Source organism: Sinohyriopsis cumingii, chromosome 7 (genome assembly GCF_028554795.1).
Source record: "Sinohyriopsis cumingii isolate HCF-2022 chromosome 7, ASM2855479v2, whole genome shotgun sequence".
Lineage (NCBI taxonomy): Eukaryota > Metazoa > Mollusca > Bivalvia > Unionida > Unionidae > Sinohyriopsis > Sinohyriopsis cumingii.
The window spans coordinates 116564643-116582800 of NC_142967.1; the positions used below are offsets into that span (position 1 = coordinate 116564643).

At 33.9% G+C, this 18158-nt stretch overlaps 1 long non-coding RNA gene across 2 annotated transcripts; it reads right to left on the bottom strand.

Moving 5' to 3' along the window:
• Positions 1 to 5944: 5944 nt before the first annotated feature.
• Positions 5945 to 16616, bottom strand: LOC149795988 (uncharacterized). 2 transcript variants are annotated; one of them, XR_016422468.1, is made up of 4 exons: positions 16602 to 16616; positions 16106 to 16265; positions 7699 to 7824; positions 5945 to 6074 (listed from the first exon to the last, which is right to left on the bottom strand). It is a non-coding gene; the product is annotated as an uncharacterized LOC149795988 (long non-coding RNA). The 2 variants fall into 2 exon arrangements; XR_016422467.1 differs by lacking the exon at positions 16602 to 16616 and having other exon boundaries at positions 16106 to 16403.
• Positions 16617 to 18158: the final 1542 nt, after the last annotated feature.

Below are 18158 nucleotides of genomic sequence, written 5' to 3' on the forward strand. Positions count from 1 at the left end.
TTAAATGGATATGTAAAATTTATTACTGTTAACTTTAATACGCCATTTGTAACTTTTGTGATGACTAAGGGTTTTTGATGGATTCCAATTATAAGCCACCAAACTGAATGTGATATTGTATAGTCCGATAAATCAGACCCCAAAATCTGGGTTGATACTGATGGATGAGTTGTTTGCATGATCTCACCTGTTCATTAAGATTTGCAATTTTGCTGCAAGCAAATCTTTGTGGAAGACTCACGCATACAGTTTAGTCACTTACTGGTGTTGGTAACAAAAATATCTATCATGAAATTCGAAATAGCCAGAGGACATGGGGTTGTGTTATACCACATGGATTTACAAGTCGCCAAACATAAGATTTGATTTCGAAATATTCTGTACATGTCGCCAGAAGGACCCTTCAACCGATGATATATCAAGAGACGCGAAAAATATTGGTAAAAATGTACACCAATTTGATGCGAACAGATTGGCATGCAAACTGCACATATCAATGAACAGGTGTTATCAGAGCAACAAATAGTCCACCAGCATCAACACAGATTTGGGGTTCTGATATATCGGACTCCATATGACGAGGAGGTAAAGAGCTGAGCGCAGTCATTTCGAAGAACTTAACGAATTTCATATACTTTTTATCTGACGTCATTTTTTTTATTGCACATCTGATGCAAGTGAAGCTGGGTACATACATACATACATACATACATACATACATACATATATATATATATATATATATATATATATATATATATATATATATATATATATATATATATATATATATATATATATATATATATATATATATATATGCGCACACATACAGTACGAAGATTTTAAATACCACCGATGCCAATGCACAAATTTGGTGGGACAGTTGTAAGAATGCTTGATTTGCGACCGAAAAACAGGTTTCCATTCTGTGATCGAATCAGACAGGTTAGGTTACTGTTGGATGCCATTGGGCAAAACACATTACTCCAAATACCTAGGCATTATATAACGTACTTGTATTGCTGTGTGTCAAACACTCCACCAAACGAACACAAATATAGCTCAAATTAGGGTCTAAATCACCAAGCCCAAAATACGATAATTTAGCTCAAATTAGGGTCAAGAACACCAAGCCAAGATTACGATAATGTAACTCATATTAGGGTCAACAGCACAAAACCAAAAGTAGGAAAATATAGTTCAAATTATGGTCTGAAAAACCAAGCCAAAAGTAGGATAGTATAGCTCAAATTAGGGTCTAAAACATCGAGCTGAAAGTACGATAATATAGCTCAAATTAGGATCTAAAACACCTAACCAAAAGCCAAAAGTACAATAATAAGGCTCAAATTAGGGTATAAAATCTCAAGCCAAAAGTAAAATAATATAGCTCAAATTAGGGTCTAAAGCCGCAAGCCATGTATATGATAATATAGCTCAAATTAGGGTCTAAAACCCCAAGCCAAAAGTACGATTATATAGCTCAAAGTAGGATATAAAACCTCAAGGTAGAAGAACGATAATATAGCTCAAATTAGGGTCTAAAACATCAAGCCAGGAGTATGATAATGTACCTTAAATTAGAGTCTAAACCCTCAAGCCAGGAATACGATAATATAGCTTAAGTTAGGGTCTAAAACCCCAAGCAAGAAGTAGGATAATATAGCTCCCGGTTGTACAACCTCCATCCCGCGGGCCTGTCCGCTTAGCGAACGTGTTCTGTCCGGCCCTTAGGGCAAGTTAAAACAACATATAAATCTGGCCCGTGAACAATAATTATATTAAAGAAATTTCTGTTTCCGGCCCTCGAGTGGTCTTAGAAAATGCAATCTGGCTCTTGGCCGGAAAAGGCTGTGCACCCCTGATATAGCTCATATTAGGGTCAAAATTACCAAGCCAAAAGAATGATAACATAGCTAGAATTAGGGTCTAAACACCAATATTTCAAAATACCTTTAACAAATTATGATGGCATTTCCAATTTTTCTTTTTGTTTGACCAGAGACCTTCCCAACTTTGAGTGTATGTTTTAAAAACAGTATTTTAAAAAGTATCTAGAGACATAGGAATATGGTATGTCAGATACAAAGCAGCGATTTCAAGAGGTTCATCAGTTTTGTAAATCATTGAAAGTCTCATTTTCAATGCTTCTAAAATTAACAACATAAGCATACAAATGCGTTTCAGAATCTTCCAAGGGTTTTCTCTCAAAAAGTGGACCAAAGTTGTCAATAATCTGTGTCACAAGAGACGACCAAACTTTACAATATGTGTAATCTGTTCTATTACATAATCAAATTCATGAACATCAATTAGCTGGACGGATGTTATTTCCCCATAGTACTTTTAAAAAAATGTCTCAACTGATTCTGCTGAAAATTTCACTATCGTTTATATAATCTTTACTTTTGATCTTTACCAGTAGGCTTTCGTAGCACTTTAATAACTATTTTGTTAAATTGTGTACTTGACGTCATCGACTGAATACAGGTTAGAAGGCTTCGATTCAGAATTCCACCCCAACCCACCGAGTCTTTAATGTAAAGGTGTGTTTCCTGTTGTAATTTCCACATTCTTCAATCCAGGTTTTAACTGAGAAACCTTGAGAACCACTCTAATGGTGACCTTAAGTTCAAGTTATCACAATCGGTGATGTCCCTATAAACAGGTTCAAGCTCTGTCTTATTCTTATTTATGGATACAATAAAACACGTTATGCACTTGTGTTTAATAATGTTCGGTTACACTCACAAACAGATAGTCATGGATGCTGTTATGTTACACTTGCAATAACCATTCATTAAATACTGTTATGTTACACTCACAATAACTATTAATAAAATACTTTTAGGTTACACTCACAAATATATATTCATAAGATACTGTTATGTTACACTCACAATAAATATTCATACAATAATGTTATGTTATACTCAGTAACTTTTTGTCAAATACTGTTAGGTTACAATCACAAGAACTATTCATAAGATGCTGTTAGGTTACACTCACAATAACTATTCATAAAATATGTTTGGTTACAGGAAAATTAACATTCACATTAATCAAAATAACTTCTTTATGTCCCTTTCATTTCATTTTTGGTTCCTTTGCATTCACTTTGAATCGATTTTCTTCATTTGGTGGTTCTTCATTTGTTGTAAGATCCATTTGATTTGCGCACAATTTCTGTCCTTTTCTGTAATTAGGTAGGTTCTACGAACCACGCACGTGTAAGAGACTTTCATGCTAACGAGTTAAAGGTATCTTATTAAAAATGTTATCTAGTCTGTCTTATTTTCATGTGTCGCTAAAATATATCAAACGTTTTAAACTGTCTGTATTAAAGTACCTCTGTTATTCAGGAAACGCTACGTGTGTGTGCGATTTCGATTTTTAACGTAGCTTTAACAATTTTTTAGTCATAATCACTGCAATGTCTGCATTGTGGCAGTTTATAGTGATGTCTAGCACTGATGCATCATGCCACAGACATGTAGCATGATGTCCCACTCAGTCTCATTATCCTGACACCAGGCCGACTAGTCCTAACACTAGCCTCTTAATGATAAGTGCCTAGCGAGGCAGCTGTTAGGACCAGTTTTATAAGGTTTTGGTATGACTAGGCGGACGCTCTAACTACTGGGCCACCGGATCGGTGAAGACAATGCCAATATGTTACGATCCAATGATTAAAATAGAGATGGACTTGTGATACATCAGACAGATACACTGATTAAAAGAGATATCGACTTCTGATACACCAGTTTGACAGATACACTAATTAAAATATAGATCGACTTATGATACATAAGCCTAACATATACATTGATGAAAACAGCGATCGACTTGTGACATACCAGTGTCACCGATAATCTGACTAAAACATACATAGACTTGTGTTATATCAGTGTCACAGATACGGATAAAAGTATTGTTCTGTTGACATTTTGGAATTCCAGGTCTACTTAGTTTTAGTGATCTGTTAGAGTTAGGGAGAGTTATAATTAGAAGTGATAGGTTCTGTATTACGTTATTTACTTTCGTAAATGGATTAGTGAATTGTGTCCGTCACATCTCTCCTCAGTTCGAGATCTCGATTATAATTGGACTGCTTTGCGGCATTCATAGATGATTCTAAAACAAACTCTAATCTTTGAGTAGGGACCAACTGGAATTCCTGAAAAATGAAACTAACTCCCTCTATCATACAACACTGTATTTCTGTAAGGCGGTAACTCTTGCTAGCATTCAGATGGAAATTTAACGTTCTTCTACCATTGTGTTTCATAAATGCGAAAATCACCATCCAAGATAATTTACTACCAAATGCATTTATTTCTGTCGCAATAATTGCACCTTGAAATGTAAGGTAGTGTTTTGCTCAAATGGCCTTGGTTCTTCCAAACTCAATATAAATAAGACATTCAGGTGTAAAAAAAAAGTCTTTGGTGTATATGTAGTTGATCATTTAGATTTTCAGCGCACACAGCAAAACACTTGGACAAATTCAGTTTTTACTTTTGGATGGATTGTAAATTAACTAGGGCTTATCTAGTTATGATCTGAGTTAATTTTTCTGTCTCTCCGTTAGGGTCCCCCAGTGGCAAATTGGTCTAAGGCGCTCATCTTTACAGACCATCATCTCACTTCTGTACGCGTGGATTTGAGTCTCTGCTCAGACAACATAGGTACCTGAGAAAGCTTGACAGTAGCTTCCCATGGGTCGCTGGGTTTTTTCCAAGGTTCTTCCTCGACAAGATATACTGGCCGCCATGCAAATCCCATCATGTGCTGAAAAATGGCAATAAGCCAACAAAACCAAAAAAGCAATTGTCTGTTAAATAACCCTGAGGGCCGCATGATGCCATGTTTGATGGCCCAAGCACCGCACCACCTTTTCTACCTCTCATGACACCTTGTGACGCGAATCAGTTTGTGGGCCACATAATATGGCTTGGCGGGCCACATGGCCCGTGGCCTCATGTACTCTATATGTTAATAGCTTAGTATCCAGCTTAGCTTAGACAGGTATCTGCATATGCACTGACAAGATGTTTGCTATATAATGATATATGTACATGCACTGACCAGATGTTTGCTATCTAATATCTGTTTATGCACTGACCAGATGTTTTCTATATAATGATATATTTTTATGCACTGAGCAGATGTTTGCTATATAATGATATCTGTATATGCACTGACCAGATGTTTTGCTATATAATGATATATGTACATGCACTGACCAGATGTTTGCTATATAATGATATCTGTATATACACTGACCAGATGTTTGCTATATAATTGAGTCACAATTGCTACATAATGCAAATAATATATTGTCGCTGTGACCTCTAATCCGCATTTTGCTTTGTCGGTTCTTGTTTTACGTTTAGTTTCACAGATGCTGGTGCGCACAGTCATTTAAGTTCATATGCGGATGAAGAGGAAACTAGAACATTCATATAAATATATGCCGTTTTGAACTAGTTTTCACGCCCCGTGTTCTGCTTAAGGTTTAACTTTTAGCTCATTTGTTCGAACACTATTACTGGGAGAGTCGTATGACTGAATGGTTAGACTGGTCACAAGTATTATAGTGTTTAGAAAATATTAGGTCACTAAGGTCAATAAGGTAAGTTGCAGACAGACGGGTTATGTTTTATATTTTGATCAGTTTCTGTAACAATACTTTGCAATCCGACCCTGCCGCCATTAGTTTTATTGTTGGGTGGTATATTCTTTGAAAGCACTAAAATACATATATGAAGCGCAAGGCAAGTTTACAATTGTCCTATCGATTCAGTTCATTTGAAGATTTCATTTCACAATTCTACATGTGTGTGTGTGTGTGTGTGTGTGTGTGTGTGTGTGTGTGTGTGAGAGAGAGAGAGAGAGCGAGAGAGAATGTTAAGAGTACATAAAACCAGGTACAAAGGCGTTGATTAATAATTTTATTTTGGACACTAGTACCATACACAGATTTGGATCCGAGTGTAATTTTTACAGTTCCGCTCTCATTTTTCATCAGGACTCAAAATCTGGGTTCACCATATAGTTGTGCACTCAACCTGAAACAACAATCAAATAATATTGCTAATTTCTTCTTCCGATATTATTAATGTACAAACAGCAATAAGTCACGCATATTACAAATAAAACCTAGAGCAACCCCGGTAGCTTGACACGGCAAAATTACTTTGCTTATCATATATTTGCCCAATTTCAAGGGATGACATATTCCTACTACGTACCACCCCTCCCGGTTGCACACGATACGCGTCTTGAAAACCATTAAGATAATGAGATGATACTGACATTTTCTAGGTAAGATAGGAATGTAATCTACCAAACTTCATATATTAAAAGATTGTGTGATTGGAAGTGGAATATCCATTACAGATGCTCTTCGATGTAGATCGGAAAAATCGTCTTTATAAGAGCCATTTAGTTCCTTATAAAGTAGGTAGGGCACAGTAATTAAGGGGCAACGAGGGCAATGTCAAACTTCTTACACACAAACACGAATACATACATATTCGAATTGCATTCGTACAGCCTTGCTGATTTACATGGACCCGTGCATGCATCTTTCTTTGCAACCCTGCAGTCATTTTAATTTTTAGGCTCTCATAAACAGTAACAAGAAAAAAGTAAAGACAACGAGCTTTGTAAAATTTAACAAATAATTTATTTCCCTAGAAAAGCAAGGTAAAAATGTGGAAAAGAGCTAACGGTTTTAAGAATCAAATCTAAAAATAATCCAAGAATAATGCAAGAATTGAAAATTAAAAGTCCTAGTAATAAAATCTTCTAATGAATTTGAGATCGAGTCCCGACAAAAATCCAGAATGGAAGGCGATGAGGTATACTGTAGCCATTAAAGTATTGACGTGTCAACAGTTCTTTGTTGATCCACAAATAATAATATTCCGGTGTTTGAATTCAGAATAAAATTTCAATAAATGTCTTTGTCCAAGAATTCTGTATGAGCACTTAAATATTCCCAGGGAGAAGAATTAATCTCTTAGAGTCCAAATAATTTGAAGGAAAATTAATGTATTAAACTCCAACTGGTCACAAAAGATAAATGACCCACCTTGACGTAGATGTTTTTAAAAGCCTAACTGAAATTATTTCTCTACACATCACTATTATATATGATTACTGTGCCATTCCGGTAAAAACCAGAATTTCGAAATAGAGGCTATTTACATGTGCAAAGTCACGTACACCCAGTACAACCCCGATTCCACCCTATAAATCCACACTAACAATGAATACAAAAGAAGTTGTTTACTCCAACACTACTAATTCTTTATCAAGGTCATGAACTAGGTCAATTTTTAGATACAGAGTTCTATTATTAGGTGTTTTCACAAAAAAAACCAGTCAGGTCAAACTAATTTCTGGAAAATATCAAGTTTCAGTAAACAAAATTACATTACTATAACATGTAATGGAATAAAAAAAATTAAAACAAACACTCAAACAATTATACCAAATTATATATATATATATATATATATATATATATATATATATATATATATATATATATATATATATATATGTCACTTACTTGCATGCATCAGGGGGCACTCAGCAGAAGAAACTAAGTAACTAATTTACAACTGACTTACTACCTAATTCATTAGTTAGATTTTTAATGGTCCAGAAGTCGCAGGTTTTTACCTACTACATATTCTTCTTGAGGAGCTGGTGCCGCACCATTACGAATGGAATAGAAAAGCTGGAACACATGAAAATTGTGAAAATGGCCGTGAGTTTGTAGCGGTTACTGATGTCTATCGGTAGATTCTGAAATAATAATAATAATAATAATAATAATATTTAATAATAATAATAATAATAATAATAATAATAATAATAATAATATTTAATAATGATAATAATAATAATAATGATAATAATAATAATAATAATAATAATAATAATTATTATTATTATTATTATTATTATTATTATTATTATTATAAAAAGAGCAACAACAACATAAACAAACAGGGTAAGAAGAGACAGCGAGAGGTCTATCAGATCGAATCGTTCACAAGGGTGATGTCTCCTCGTAAATCTAACTTCAAAGCTGATGCAATATAATTAATAAAAATGCTTTCAATGCTTACATCAGATCATGCATGTCAAACACAGAAAGAACGTCTTCACTCCTCGAGATTATTTGCTTATTACTGTCCCTTTGGAAATGGACTCTAATAGGCAATAAATAAAAGATGTCCAAAACGGGAGAAACTCGCTCTATCTGAGACCTTGCTAATGGTATGTTTCTTCAATGCACTGAGATGAAAATAAACATCACTTATATTCGTTGCATAATTATCATACGTTGACCTTAGAGAAGTAAAGCTAAACTTTAACATCAAAACCATTATCTAGCATAACGAGGCCGGCAAGTTGGTATATACTGATATAGGTTTAACTTTTTATTGAGTTGGTCGATAAGTTTCATAAAAGTCTGGTTGTTTTACTCCTACATTGAGGGAGTTTAACTGAAATCTATCTGTGAATAAAGCTTCTAGCGTGGTAAGTTGAGTCAAGGTCATACTTGCACTACTCTTGACCCTCATCCGGGAATCTGTTTTGCGTTTTAGTTAGCCTTATAACTGATGTTATAATAAGAATTATATCAGTCATGCTTTATACACTTGAGACTTCAAGTTGTTTTATGTTGTGTCTAGTTTGGGCTGAGTTTTCATATTTTCATCAAATTATTGAATTTCGAGTCATTGTTTTCCCTGGAAATACAGAAGTGCTCTGATAATTCTTGGACAAAGACATTTACTAAAATGTATACGGAATTCAAAAACTGGAATAATATTTTCTGTGATTCAGCAAGAGACTTTTGACATATCAGTACAACGCTGACTATTACAGAAGTCATCGCCTTCCATCTTGGATTTTCTTTGGGATTTGAACCGTAATTCACTTATGACTTTTCATTTATAGGACTTGTGATTTAATTCTTGGATTATTTTTGGATTTAATTTGCAATACCGTAAGTTCATTTTTCTCATTGTTTCACATTTTATCCTGGGGAAATAAATTATTTGTTAAATTTTACAAAGTTTGTTGTCTTCACTATTTTCTGTTATTTGTTTTAAGAGCATAGACTCGTAACACCAAGATTACCTCATTAAATGCACCAATTTTGTTATTTATCCATCAACATCGTCATCATTAGAGGAAGTTAAGAATGATGAGGAAGGGCACTATTAATGATGGTTAAATGATAATGACGTTTGGAATGACTGTTATAAATGACCAGGACAGGAGAACAGTGGTGATCTAATTACCAAATCCTTGAATATACTGATGGTTAACAAAGTTACAAAAGGTTTATTTCATCCGTTCGTTTATGTACAACATTATAAAATTAATTTCGAACTATTTTCTGTACAGCTTTCTTTGAAATTCGACTGCATTGCCATCCCCCAAATCAGTCTAATTATGAACTTCAGATGGGACACAGGAAGAAACGTGCCTAGAGTCCAATTCAACTTTGCAGATGAAAAACTGAAAAGCATGAATTGGTAAAGCTATTGCATTTTCACATTTAAAACTAAAATGTATCCGACGACATAATGATCTGTGTTTAGACAAAAGGCTTACGTAGAAGCACATACTTATTTAGATCTGAACGGGTAGAAAACAGTTGCTGTTCCCTATATCATCAACTAAGGAAAAGCATTGTTAATGGGGGGGGGGTAATACAGACTGATACATAACAGACGAGTAGACGTTTGTGAAAAGTCACGTAAATAATTATATATTTTGAAATAGCAATGACTGGGCTTTAGACCCTAATGTGAATCATATTAGTGTACTTTCGGTTTGTTTAATGTTTTACTGCACAGTAACATTGATACGTCGTTATTTAGTGCCTAGAGTATTGAAATAATGAGTAATGTGCCCTTCCCAGTGGCACACTATGATAGCCAAACCTGTCTCACCAAACGGTAGGATTCGAACTCGAACTATTTAGGTATCGATATACACATTCAATAATAATCAAAAATAGGTTCAGGTTATACACGGTCTGATACGGTTTTTGTAGATACATTTAATCGATGAACAATAAATGTATCCATCCACTACTTGTATCTACGCAAGTGTAATGTAATAAATTGCCACAGTTCTAATAAACAAGAAATGTGTCTTCCCACCACGTGTACCCACGCCAGTGATGCATCTAGGGGACAAAGTTTTTAAAAAAACCAACACGAAATGTGTCCGTCCACCACATGTACCCACGCTAGTGATGCAGTTAAGGGGCAACGTTCTAAAAAATAAGAAATTGGTCTACCGACCACATGTACCTACACCAATGCGAAGCAGTTAAGGGACAAGGTTCTAGCAAACAAGAAATGTGTCCACCCACCACGTGTACCTGCGCCAGTGTGATGCAGTTTAGACCACAATTCTAACAAACAAAAATTGTGTCCACCCACCACATGTACCTCGTTGTGCTTCCTTCATATATACTGAAGGAGATTTTTTAAAAAAAGATAATTGTTCTCAGTATATCAATGAACATATTTAAATGCATTTGTCAATTTTAGTCTATTTTCGTTCTTTATTTGATCTTGCCAAGTTTTCTATGGCAATGTATGTTATTACAATCCTATTGTTTTAAGAAAAGTAAAACAAAAGAGCAAACATCAACACCTTTTGTAAAATTCAACCAATAATTTATTTCCCTAGAATACAAAGTGAAAAATATAAAAAGAACTTACAGTATTGCGATTAAAATTCCAAATAATCATAGAATTTCTAACACAGTTCCTAGAGCTTAAAGTTCTAATAAAATTTCTTGGCATTTTAAAATAAATCTAAAGTTTGAAATGTTGATATACCTATTACGGCCTGTGTCATAGTGATGTGCCAAGTCTGTTGTTGAATCAGAATGATACAATCCAAGAATATATCCTTATTTGAAATTTCGTTATAAAATCAAATTCTCTATTTCAACGAATGTTATTGTTGAGCACTGTTATTTCCAGAGAATAATAACTTAAGTTAATTTGAATAAATAAAATCCAGCCAAAATGAAATTCGACACAACATTGATGCAACTGATTCCGCTCAGATCTAATAGTCCTCTACTTGACCTAAGGTCACAATTAGCATTTCTAAATTTGAAACTATAACCTAATGGAAAAATTTCATTCTAAAAGATTCCAAATGTTTATGAGATAAAATCTTAGTTATAATTAAAAGATATGTTGCTAAAACTATAATATAAAATGTGGTAAACAACTGGTAGACCCTGTATTTCATGGGGGAGTTTCCAATATTATGGACTCAGAGTAAGATTAAAAACGTTCTTTACAAAGCCAAAATTAATAATTGAGGTAAGGTAGAAATTGAACTTGAGTTTAGACAAGGTCAAGTCCAAAATATAATTATCCAAAGCATACAAAAACAAACGAACAATGCAAATTAAATAACAATGTAATCTATAATCTATAGTTATTGGTGATTTTCTATCTTTCATGTCCCTATAATGGGACGGGAAATGAGGGGATGCGGTGCATTTTGCAAGTTACTGTTTGTATCTCTTGTGCTTCAGACGACTGTGTTACGGATATAATCTACAAACCTGACAAAACACTGTTAGATTTCTCATGCAAAATATTAATCCCAGAGAGGTATCTCAACCGTAGTACATATCCTTACACTAATTGAGTCAACATGTTGTTATGGTTTCCTTCTAGAGTCCACAAGAAAATCGTTCATATTTTTCATCCGGTTTGTCCCCGATATTCGCTAACCAGGAACGAAAGCTTACATTAAATGGCAGGCAACAATTATAATTAAACAGAAATAAGTATGTTTAATAAATTCATCATCTTGACCTTTGTATGTTATTTGGCTAGCTCCAGAAGGTCCTTTGCACTAAAATTTCCAGTCAGGTCATTGAAACGTAACTAATTTCTAGAAACTCCAACACAGCCTATGCTGGTTCTGCTCTAGGTTAGGTTATCCTACTACACCAGCACTTGTATATGCCATCTACATGTTAGAACTAAACATGAATTAGTCTTGCTACATCTGAACTGTTATATGTTGTCTGTCTTCATGTTAGAGCTAAATATAAATAAGTCCTGCTACATCATAACTTTGATATTTTGTCTTCGTGTTAAAGCTAAACATAAATAAGCCTTGTTTCATAGGATTTTTTATATGCTGACTTCATGTTAAAGCCAAATATAAGTACGACTAGTTACATCTGAACTTGTATATTGTTATGTATACTTGGTTGTTTGTTAGTGTTAATTTGTTTTATTATTTCATTACATGTTATTGTAATGAACTGTTGTATGCTGGACTTGACCTTGTCCAAAACTGAGTTCATTTCTGTTTGACCTGATTGACTTTTTATTTCATTTATGTAAACAACTAATAATAGCTTTATTATTCTCTATGTGTATGAGCTTATTATCAGGATTAGTTTTCAGGTCAACAAGAAGGAGTAAATGATTTGGGTCAGGGCTTTTGAGATTCCTATGTGAATTTTATTGGTTATTGTGTTGTAAATAAACAAGGCTCATTAGAACATTCTAGAAGGTTATTGTCAATTAGGTAATGGTTCTTTTTAGAAAATGCTAATTATGATCCGAGGCCAAGCAGAGCACTATATAATCTTGTGACTGTGAGGATTCTACCAGTCGTGCTTTAACATCTAGCGCCTTAAAGTTGTATTATGTTGTGACCAGTTTGGGCTGAATTTTATTTTCTTCAAATTACTGAATTCAAGTGATTATTTTCCCTGGAAGTACAAAAGTGCTCTGATGAAATTCTTGGAAAGACATTCACTGGAATTTATACTGAATTCAAACCTGAATAATGTTTATGTGATTCAACAAGAGACTGTTGATACATTAGCACTCCGTTGGCTATAACAGACACGTCATTGCCTTCAATGTTGGATCTCTTCGGGACTTAAACGGAGTTTTATTCAGGACTTTTTATTACTAGGACTTGTGTCTATAATTCTTGGATTATTTTGGGATTTAATTCGCAATTCCGTAAGATTTTTTTCTTTCATTTTCACTTTGCATTTTAGGGAAATATTTTATTTGATGAATTTATCTTCACTCTTTTCTGTTACTTATTTTAGGAGCATAGACTGGTAACAACATATTGTTTGTCTTCATGTTAGAGCCAAATATAAGTAAGTCTTGCGATATCTGAACTTCTATATCTTTTCTTCGAACTTTTATATGTTGTCTTCGAACTTGTTTATGTTGTCTTCATGTTAGAGCCAAATATAAGTAAGTCCTGCTACATCTGAATTGTATTATGTTGTCTTCGTTTTAAATCTAAACATAAATAAGTCTTGCTACATCTGAACTTGTTTTTGTTCTTTTCATGCTAGAGCTAAACACATGTACATTTGAACTAATAGCTAATGCACCGTATTTCCTCAAAAGCTATTAAAAATAATATACCTTTAAGGAACTAATGTAAGCAGTAATACCGTGCAAGTTTATGAACAAAACAAATTAGTGTGTTTTGAAGTATTAACATCACATTTTACTATATTTTTACTGCTGCTGCTATTACTACTACTACTACTAATAATAATACTAATAATAATAATGTCGTAATTATAATAATAATAATAATAATAATAATAACAACAACAACAATAGTAACTGTAGTAGTATTAGTATAATATCACCTTCATCCCGCCCTTAAAGAATAATCGAAACTTTTCAGTAGTAGTGCCTGCGTGAAGAATATGGTACTTAATTCAACCTATTATTGACATATACGGAACAAATCGTGTAATTGCCTCGAGGTAAGACGATTTCAAGGGAGCTCCCAGAAATGTGTCTCTGAGATAGATTAAAAATCTAGGAAAGATGTGAAAAAGTAAGAAAATGTAAAGGTCATGTTATTCTCTGAACCCAGAAACTTTGCATTGACCTTATTTTTGCAAATACAATGGCGAAGAGTTTTCTTCCTTTATTTTTTCTTTCTTTTTTCTTTCTTTCTTTCTTTCTTTCTTTCTTTCTTTCTTTTTCTTCTTCTTCTTCTTATTATTATTCCTATTCTTATTATTATTATTATTATTATTATTATTTGGATTAACTGATTTTCATGATAAATGACTTATTAATAGTTGGCCACATGAACTAGCCATGTAATTTGTCGTTTACAAACAAAAACAATGTAACTTTAAACACGACGATAACCAATGAAACTGTGCATTCATCTTGGCCATGCAGTTAAAAATTCCTTTATGAAAATGAGTCTTCCGAAAGTTCTCACTATGTATTTCGTGTATGCAAATGTACATCAAGGTTATTTGATTCTCATTTTGAATTGAAACGTGTAGAACAGGCAACAACAAACTTGTACAAAGCATCTTTTCAGTAACTCGTTCAAGCACACGCTCTTGATATTGTAATAGGACACGATGAATTCATACATTGACAATAAAAATCTGAAATTTCACATTCATCTCGTCTTTATTAAGAATAATTGCCTTAAAATACAATGTAAATGGACATATTGGAGGAACACACTTAGCGTCTATCTATATTTTTACGATAACTACTAATTTATAAGGGTTCTCACTTAAGATTCCTCAGAGTTCATGATACTTGTAAACCAAATATTAGTTCTAGGAATTTTTATGAAAGAGCCCGAAGCTTTCACGCAGAAGAGTCAAGCTGAAGGCATTATTGCAATCGATAAATGCATTACATGTGCACTTTTCATTTCCAAAACTAATTTTAAAAAACGGGGGGAGGGTGAAGCATGTACTAATTATTCACTTAAAATAATGTTTCCACATGTTGAAAGATGTCTTGCAAATGTATGAACGCAGCAACAGTATCATGTCTATTCGTTTCACTATAACTGAGTTTAATATTATTATCTAGTATTAAAATTAAATCAAAACTTGTATATACTTTGATAAATGTACATATTAATTTATGCTTAGTGATTATTATGACCAGTAAATTAAATCTTCTTCACATTGAATACATTGTCTTGCTGAAATTTGTCATCAGCTTTAGAAGTCGGGGTTTCTGCTAGCCGAGTAATCTAATGCCTCCACAGATCGCCGACATCTGATCTCAGTCAGTGTGGGTTCGAGTTTCGGCTCGACCAGTGTGTGTATTTAAGAAAGTTTTCAGGTAGTTTCACGTGGGTCGGTGGTTCTCCCCGAGATTCTGTCTGGCTTTTCTTCAACCAAATATACTGGCCGCCAGATATAGCATATAATGTGCTGAAAATGGCGTTAAACCCATAACAACAACAACTAACCTACAAGTCCTTTATAGACAAATTTTCGGCAGTTAAGCAGAATCAAGAATTCCATTTAAAAAATCTTTCTTCTGCGAAATGTTCTACTTTTAAATATTTAAGACATCATATTCAACTTCCGTAACATGTAATTATTGTGATATAAACTAATAACGTGACCCCAACCCCCATCCCGTGGCAAATTCAGGCATCGTAAAAAAAGCACCGTACTGCAAGCTATTTAATAACTCATAAATAACACGGAACACTTGTGTCTGAATTTTTATTGCATGGACACAGTTTGCATTTTTGCAAGCAAGTATTTTAGTTTATGGCTAATAAACATCTAATTTTATATTCTCCAATGTGCTTAAAAATATATTTTGAAAAATATTGATGTATACAAGACCGGAAATATTTTAACGAGCATTATAAAAATAATACCTCGTATATGTACTGCAATGTGCATTATACTTTCATTTTTAGAAAAATGTAACAGGATTTTAGTGCTTACAAATATAAATATTCAATGATTGTTTTTTGAATAAAACAATTGACCTTGAAAAGATCTGTTAAGATCATGTTATTGTGTTGCAATCAACCTCTTAATTTAAATACACAAAAGAGTTATTAACGGCAATTTCTGTGATAGATTGATCCAGAGTGCAGCTATCAGAGTTACTGTGCATATGCGTACGATACAGACATTAACAGTGAAATACTCAAGGTGCCATTTTTAGAGGATGGAATATTTACCAAATTATATGCAAATTTAAGCCTCTACAAAAAGTAAGGTGCTTACCGCGCCTGGAATTCCATGCTGATGAATTTCGCCTCGCTTGACGACTGTCGTTGACAAACGGCGAGCCACTTTTCCCCAATTCATGCGAGTTAAACACATCTTCCCTACAGACGCCATTATGGATCAGTGTTGAAGCACATAAGCAATGTTCTTCTTCCTGCTTTTTTTTTTTTTATAAAGTAAACAACCTGTGGTAGTCTTGTAAAACTAATCACTTGATCAGTTAGACTGATTTCTTTTTCTCTCTTTGTAATTTTTTATAAATAAAATTTTGTTGCAATTATCTAAATATGACCTGTATGTTTTTCAATGTTTGCAAACTGTTCTCATTAAATTCATTCTAGTAAACTCAACAAGAATCCAAGGCCACAACATAAAAAGAAACCCACAACATAAAACCGAGAGAATTCAAAACTAACGCAATATACACCACTTAGCCACTTGTATCAAAATATTCAGAAAGAAGGGTTTATTTTAATTAATTGATTATACATACAGTTAATTGACCCTGAATATATATAATACTGAGTTCTGCAATCAGTACGTTATTGTAGAGTTAATACGGTCCTATTACTGTATATATGCATATTACAGGTATCTATCGATAACAACACTGGGTCAGAGGGTGGAAAGAAATCAGGTAAATTACATTTTATACGAAAAGCGATGTCGTACTCGCTGCAATGTTGCATGCTTTAGAACCATGTTAAAGCTGGAAAGACAGTTGCAACGTGTCACACTGACAACACTTACAACACAGAGGATAAGGGGTGATATAAATCTATTAAAAGCTTGTCAATTGTTTCATGATGACGACTTTATAAAAAGATCACCCACCCACTCCGAGTGCATTAAAGTCCACTTATTATAGTATATAACCTTTGATATTCAAACTGCCCAGATATTTTCTTATGTCCCATAATCTGTAGGGAGGAGATGCTTTACCGCATCTGACTGTATTTTTACTTTTGTCCCTTGTCTTCTTACATAGGTATAAATACATTGTCATTGTGTTTCTTGCAGTCTGAACAAAATCACTGAAGCTTAAAGGTAAATTAAGAAGATTCAAGTACAAACATTTCCATATTATGAGAAAATCTCTGATATAAATTGCAATACTTTCTTGCAAATTAGTATCTTTAAAAAACGAAATAAATGTCTTTATTTTCATTTTGCTCTGTAATGAAAATGATTTACAAGATCGTGGCACAAGTCACGTACACTGAAAATAGTTGCAAAAGCCCCACCCACCACCACCACCACCTCCTACAACCACCACCATCCCTCTTTTGGCGTTTCTTAATAAGGTCGTACAATCCACACGGCTAATTTGCCTTGTACGTGATTGTATGATAATCCGAGGGAGAGGGTGTGGGCGGGGGGAGGGGGCAGATGTTTCCTGGTCGGGGACCTGAGGCTAGGCTCAGTGGCGAGTCGGGGAGGAGGGGGAACCCTTCTGAAGTCAATGCATCCTGAAGTCAAAGTATTATCGTTACATTAGTAACCAGTTTAATACTTCTCCTGGATTATTTTGAACAACAATATTTTACATAACTTGTTTCTCTTGAATCTAATATTTACGGTAAATATGTTCAAACACATGTATCTAAACAATACTCACTGTACATTTAAGACCTAATATGTGCAAAACGTGTCATAAAACATTAGCATGCGTGAAAAATTTCAAGATGTGCATGTGAGCGTGACTTCCGTACAAAATGCGCACGTCTTATTGTATGAATGTTGTGTTGCCCCTACAAATTTTGAGATAGAAGCTATATCCGTCTTACAGGATAGTAATATATGGTGCAGAATGTTTATTCTTATTTCTGACCCGGATATAGCCCGTTGTTTTATTCATATTAGCAAGTTTGAACGGCATTCTACGATGAAAGGTACACATCTGCTTGCAGATAGTGCATATTAAATAAGGACCCGATCGCACTAGGTGTTGCAGGTTGTGACTTTCTAGCATTAAATCTGTTCGAAACCTTGTAATCTTGCAGCAGTTACAATATAATGTAATAAATTTGGAGTATGCACATTTAGTTAT